This window comes from Lucilia cuprina, chromosome 6, assembly GCF_022045245.1.
Source record: "Lucilia cuprina isolate Lc7/37 chromosome 6, ASM2204524v1, whole genome shotgun sequence".
Lineage (NCBI taxonomy): Eukaryota > Metazoa > Arthropoda > Insecta > Diptera > Calliphoridae > Lucilia > Lucilia cuprina.
The window spans coordinates 15,961,458-15,969,031 of NC_060954.1; the positions used below are offsets into that span (position 1 = coordinate 15,961,458).

Consider the following 7,574-nt stretch of genomic DNA (forward strand, 5'->3'; position numbering starts at 1 on the left):
AAATTGACTTATACTCCAGTTGTATTCCATAAGTCAAGAAAACAAATATATACTTTACGATTTCTTTGTGTTTTCTTTATGTTTAATTAATTAATATTTACTTAAGAACTCTATCAACAATAAATATTTGCAGCAATACTTAAGGTTTTTTTAGATTTTTTTTTAAATTTTACATAATGTTTAAAACATTATGTTGTTGTATTTATATTTATACATTATTTTCAATACATATTTTATTGTAAATTATTTTTTGCTGTAATCGATTTCTTGTATGAGCACAAACGATTATGTACTACATATTTTTGTCTATTCCCATTTTTGTAACCTTGAACTTTTTTCTGTACATTTTTCTATATTCTAAATGAGCTTTATTATTGTTGTTCGCAACAAAAACTACAACATAATTTATGAAATGAAAACAAAAAAAAAACTGATATTTTGCAACAAGTATGTTTGTATGGTAGCTAGTTTTGTTTTAGTGCACAGTGGTTCTAAATTAAATGTTTCTTTATAATAACTAATAAGTCTGATAATGTAAGATACGGTTATAGATTATTCTTTAGATTAGTAGACTATAGATCAGTCTATAGTGTGAACTAAAGATCAGCTGGTCTATAGTATGAACTATAGATCAGTCACAGTGTAAACTATAAATCAGTCTGTAGTGTGGACTACAGATTAGTCTGCAGTCTATAGATCAGTCTATAGTCTGGACTATTTATCAATTTAAGGTCTAGAATATAAGTAAATATATAGATTAGTCTATTGTCTGAACTATATATAAGTCTATAGTCTGGATTGCAGATTTATCTATTGATCAGTCTATAGTCTGGTCTATTGATCAGTCTATAGTCTGGACTAAAAACCAGTCTATAGTCCGGACTATAGATCAGTTTAGAGTGTAGATCTGTCTAAAGTCTAGTCTATAGTCTGGACTATATATCAGTGTATAGTCTGGACATTAGATCAGTCTTTTGTCTGGACTATATATCAGTCTATAGTCTGGACTATAGATTAGACTATTTATCAATCTAAATTCTAGAATATAAGTAAATATATAGATTAGTCTATTGTCTATATATTAGTCTATAGTCTGGATTGCAGATTTGTCTATAGTCTGTTCTATTGATCAGTCTATAGTCTGGACTAAAAACCAGTCTATAGTCTGAAGTGTAGATCTGTCTAAAGTCTGGTCTATAGATCAGTCTATAGTCTGGACTATATTTCAGTCTAAAATCTGGACTATATATCAGGCTATAGTCTGGACTATAGATCATACTATAGTCTGGAATATAGATCAGTCTATAGTTTGCACTATAGATTAGACTATTTATCAATCTAAATTCTAGAATAGTGAATTTATAGATTAGTCTATTGTCTGGACTTCTTTATAATAGACTTCTGGAGTGTATATCTGTCTATAGTCTGTACTATAGATTAGTTTATTGTCTGGACTTTAGATTTTCCTATAGTTTGGACTGTAGAATTGTCTATAGTCTGTCTATAGTGTGGACGGACTGTAGATTTATCTATAGTCTGGTCTATAGATATATCTATAATCTGGATTATAGATCAGTCTATAGTCTGGACTATGGATTGGTCTATAGTCTCGAATGTAGATTTGTCTATAGTCTGGACTAAAGATCAGTCTATAATGTGGACAATAGAACTTTCTATAGTCTGGACTATAGACCAGTCTGTATCTATAGTCTTGACTATAGATCAATCTATATTCTGGACTTAAGATCAGTCTATGGTCTGGACTATAAATCATTCTACAGTCTAGACTATAGTCTGGAACTATAAATACGTCTATAGTCGAAAATATAGGTCAATCCATAGATCAGTCTGTAGTCTGGGCTATAGATCTTCTATAGTTTGGACTATAGATCGGTCTATAGTCTGAATTATAGACTGTTTATATCTAGTCTAGACTAAAGATCAGTCTATAGTCTAGACATTAGAGTCTATAGTATGGACTAAAGATCATTCTATAATCTAGACATTAGATTTGTGTATAGTGTGGACTGTAGATCTGTCTGTAGTGTGGACAATTGATCAATCTATATTATAATCTAAATCGATATATATTCTGTATTTTAGATCAGTCTACAGTAACGACTATAGAGCAGTCTATAGTTGCGAATATAGTTTATTCTGTAGGCTGGAGTATGAATCAGCCTATAGTTGAAACAAATTTTATTAACCAGTTTTTCAATCAGTTTCAAAACATTCAAGTTTTTGACCCACTATGCTTCCGTTTGTTTATAATATGACTAAATGAATATTCCTCATATTGCAAAATTCTTCTCATTTTCAGAAATATGTATACGAATGTATGTATGTTGTGTAAGGTATTTAAAGATTTTGGTTTCTGTTTTTGTCATTCATATGTTTTCATAATGCATTTTCTATTCTATTATTTATTACTGCTGTAGGGAAAATTGTTGCTTTTTTTGAATGAAATTTATTTCGGTTAATGATCTGCTCATAATGACATCGTATATTATTTAATTAACAACAATATTCAATTGAAATGAAAAAAAAAAATTAAATTGACAAAAGATATATTTTAAACATATGTTGGTGTACACAGATTTAGTTTATTAAAATGAAATATAATTAATTTGATTTAAAATGCAGTTATAAAGAAATAACCTTGAGTAGATATATAGCATTATCTGATAAAGAGTTTATTACATTTGGATTATAGTTTAAAAACTAATATTTTGTTCATATTAAAAATAACTTTTGTTTATCTCAACAGACATTTTCTTCGTCAATAAGAATTAGTCTGCGAGTATTCCGGAGAGTTTTTTTTTAAGTTTATAACATTCTCCCTTTGTTCTGAACTAACGAAGTCATAGCTTGTATCCAAACTAAATTGATTGTTACAGTTACCAAGAACTACGGGGTGCTGCGGTTGTATTAAATGTGTGTTTGTTTTTATGTATTTAATGTTTAAATAATTAGATTTTTTTTGATTGAATAACAATGTGTGCAGACTTTCAAAAAGTATTGCCTTTTAATCATGTTATTTATGTTATTGCACAAAAATATGTTTAAAATAATAAATAAACATAAATTTAAACACGTGCACAGTGGACGAGTTTCGACCAAAAAGAGGAAATTAATAATAGTATATACACTATATAATACATCAGTTTATTGGCTTGATTTCAGACAATTCCATAGTCTGACTATAGATCAACAGTCTATAGTCTGGACTATCGATCAGTCTACAGTATGGACTATAAATCCGTCTATAGTGTGGACAATAGATCATTTTATAATATGTGACTATAGATCGTCTGGACTATAGATCAGTCTAGACTATAGATCAGTCTAGACTATAGATCAGTCTAGACTATAAATCAGTCTAAAGTCTGGACTATAGATCAGTCTATAGTCTGGACTATAGATCAGTCTATAGCCTGGACTGTAGATCAGTCTATAGTCTGAACTATACATCAGTCTATAGTCTGGACTATAGATCAGTCTACAGTCTGGACTATAGATCAGTCTATAGTCAGGACTATAGATCAGTCTATAGTCTAGACTATAGATCAGTCTATAGTCTGGACTATAGATCAGTCTATAGTCTGGACTATAGATCAGTCTATAGTCTGGACTATAGATCAGCCTATAGCCTGGACTATAGATCAGTCTATAGTCTGGACTATAGATCAGTTTATAGTCTGGACTATAGATCAGCCTATAGCCTGGACTATAGATTAATCTATAGTCAGGACTATAGATCAGTCTATAGTCAGGACTATAGATCAGTCTTTTGTCTGGGCTATAGATCAGTCTATTGTCTGGACTAGATATCAGTCTATAGTCTGGACTATAAATCAGTCTATAGTCTGGGCTATAGACCAGTTTATAGTCTGGACTATAGATCAGTCTATAGTCTGGACTATAGATCAGTCTATAGTCTGGACTATAAATCAGTATATAGTCTGGACAATATATCAATCTATAGTCTTGACTATATATCATTATCTTGTCTGGACTATTGATCGGCCTATAGTCTAGACTATAAATCTGTCTATTGTCTGGACTATAGATCAGTCAATAGTCTTGACTATAGATAAGTCTATAGTCTGGACTATAAATCAGTCTATAGTTTGCACTCTAGAACAGTCTATAGTTTGGACTATAGATCAGTCTATAGTCTGGTGTCTAGATCAGTCTATAATTTGGACTATAAATCAGTCTATAATCTGCACTGTAGATCACTCTTCAGTCTGAGCTATAGACTTATTTATAGTCTGGACTATAGATCTGTCCATAGTCTGGACTACAGATCAGTCTATAGTCTGGACTATAGATCAGTCTATAGTTTTGGCTCTACATCCATCTATAAGTTGGGATCATAGATCAGTTTATAGGCTAGACTCTTGACTATAGATCACACATGTAGATGTGTATCTTAATGATCACACCCATTTCTAAAACTACCTTATCAACTTTTGGTGAACCCGTTTCTTGTTTTTTGTTTTTTTTTGATAATTATTATTCTGTTAAAGACCTTTTATTTGTTCGGTGTTATAAACTTCAAAGTCGAAAATAAAAAACAATAATACTTAATAAAAATAAATAAATAACAAAATTAGAAAACCATCAGCAGGTTTTTTATAAATCTTTTTGTTTGTTATTTTCTTAAATCATTTGCACTTTTATTATTATTTTGTTTGTTTTGCTAAATATTTAGAGAAACAAGTTCACGATAACAAATGTTTTGTATTAAAATTCAAATATGCAAAAAAAAAAAATATAATAAAAAATAAAACACATTTACTGTCTGCGATTTTTTAATCTTTTGTATATTTTTTTTTGTTTTTTTTTTTAATAATATTTGGTTACAGTCAAAAATAAAAATATGTAAATGTGTTAAATGTTGTTTATCAGCAGAATTTCTACCCGTGAAACTAACGTCATCTTTTATAATAGTTTTAAAAACATTATTTATTTTGTTTTTATTTATATTTTTTTATAATTTTTCCACTTTTTATCAATATTTCTTTCGGGGAGAATCTATAGCTAAAAAAATGGGTGTGTCAAATAATGTTTGGAATCAAAATTAAAAGCTAAAAAAATTATGAAAAATAATTAATTAATAAATTTTAAAAATTTAAAATTTTCTAAACGATTTTTTTAATTTTAATAATTCTAATAATTTTTTCTTTCTGTTTCAGGAAAATATAATTGAAAAGGTAAGATTTATAATAAATAATATAAAATAAAACGAAATGTCCGGTTCCTAGTCTATTTTTCGGTCCAGATTATAGACTGATCTATAGTCTAGATTATAGACTGATCTATAGTCTAGATTATAGACTGATCTATAGTCCAGACAATAGACTGATCTTTAGTCCAGACTATATACTGATCTATAGTCCAGACTATAAACTGATCTATAGTCCAGACAATAGACTGATCTTTAGTCCAGACTATATACTGATCTATAGTCCAGACTATAAACTGATCTATAGTCCAGACTATAGACTGATCTATAGTCCAGACTATAGACTGATCTATAGTCCAGACTATAGACTGATCTATAGCCTGGACTATTGATCAGACTATAGATTGATCTATAGTCCAGACTGTAGACTTTACTGATCTATAGTACAGAGTATAGACTGATCTATAGTCCAGACTATAGACTGATTTATAGTCCAAACTATAGACTGATCCATAGTCCAGACTATGGACTGATCTGTAGTCTAGACTATGGACTGATCTGTAGTCTAGACTATAGACTGATCTGACTATCTATAGTCCAGACTATAGACTGATCTGACTATCTATAGTCCAGACTATAGACTGATCTGTAGTTCAGACTAGACTGATTTATAGTCCAGACTAAAGACTGATCTATTGTCCAGACTATAGACTGATCTATAGTCCAGTCTAAAACCTGATGTATATTCCTGACTATAGACTGATCTATAGTCCTGACTATAGATTGATTTATAGTCCAGACTATAAACTGATCTATACTTAGAGTCTTCGGAAACACCCCTAACAATGTTGAACAACTATAAATTATTTAAACATGCATGTTTCCTTTCACTGGTATGACATTTATGTCATATCACAATGTTGGCAAACATTTATGTCTGTCTTACTGCCAGTCAGTCTGTTCATTTTGCCATGTGTAGTAAAGTTCAGATTCGTTTGATGTTAAATTAAACAAATGAAAAAACTTTTCTTTTGTTGAATTGCATGAATTATTTTATTTATTTCCAACCTTTTAGTTTATACTTTTCTATTGGAATGTATCTTGAGGCGTTGAAAATTACAACTTGTGTTTATAAAGGGAGGTACGTACAATTTATACGGTACAAATTTACATTTAAAATTCAAAGCTACAAACATGAATGAATGAACAGTGACTGTGAGTAATAGGAGTCAACTTGGGTTGATGATTTCTAAATGTTTTTATAGTGTTTTACGCTATAATAAGTAAAATTAGGCTGAATAATGAAAAGTAAGGATTATTAAAAATGTTTTGATAAAAATACTTTTTTCAAGTTCAAAATCTTCCTAATAGGAGCTGAATGATCCTAATGACATCCGACATAAACTTAAAGAAATTTGTTGCCACTATTATTTAGAGTCAACATTACCTTATACCTTTCTTCTTTCTCAACAATTTTCCAACTAGTTTCGTTTTATCTTCGCCTTTTTAGTTTCCATATAAATTTTCTTTTTTCTTTCAACATATCATAAAACAACAATTGCTTGCTATAACAACAACTAACAAAAGACCCATATCTGCTGTTGCAGCCATTGTAGTTGTTGCAAGTGCAAAATGTTTGTTGTTGCATAATAATTGTTGTTTACTTGTTTTCTGTTGGCATTTGTATCTCGTATGCGAATGAAATCAAATTAACTCTTTACATTTTGCACCCTATTGTTTGCATTTTATTGTTTTGTTTTTTATTTATTTTTCTTGTATTTTCTTTTGTTTTAGTTTATTTCTTTTTTTCTTTTTGTTGCAGCCTAGTATATCAAAATAAGATAATGTCGGACTTTTTGTTTTGTTGTAGTAATGACAACATTTGCGGAAGAAAATGAAAGTGTTATTTATAGAGATGTAGTTTTCTTAAAGTTTTTTTTGTACAATTTTATTGGATTTTTTATAAAATAAAAAACTTTAAAAAAATAAACAGCAAATATATCTAGACTGTCAGGCTCCAAAGTGGGAAAGAAAATCTGTAATAAATTTAAAAACTTTTTGTACCTAAGAAAACTTATGAGCTAAGTCTAGTCTATAGTATTGTCTAGGCTATATTCTAGACAATAGTCTATAGTCTAGTCTATAGTCTATAGTCTAGTCTATAGTCTAGTCTATAGTCTAGTCTATAGTCTAGTCTATAGTCTAATCTATAGTCTAATCTATAGTCTATAGTCTAATCTATAGTCTATAGTCTAGTCTATAGTCTAGTCTATACTCTAGTCTATAGTCTAGTCTATTGTCTAGTCTATAGTCTAGTCTATAGTCCAGTCTATAGTCTAGTCTATAGTCTAGTCTATAGTCTAGTCTATAGTCTAGTCTATAG

General features: G+C 29.5%; 1 long non-coding RNA gene across 1 annotated transcript in view; it reads left to right on the plus strand.

Moving 5' to 3' along the window:
- The window catches only part of LOC124420955, a 54,656-nt gene that overhangs the window by 21,962 nt on the left and 25,120 nt on the right, over nt 1-7,574 (plus strand). The window contains exon 2 of the long non-coding RNA XR_006941456.1: nt 5,202-5,219. This is a non-coding gene — a long non-coding RNA (uncharacterized LOC124420955). The remainder of the gene's footprint in view (nt 1-5,201; nt 5,220-7,574) is intronic.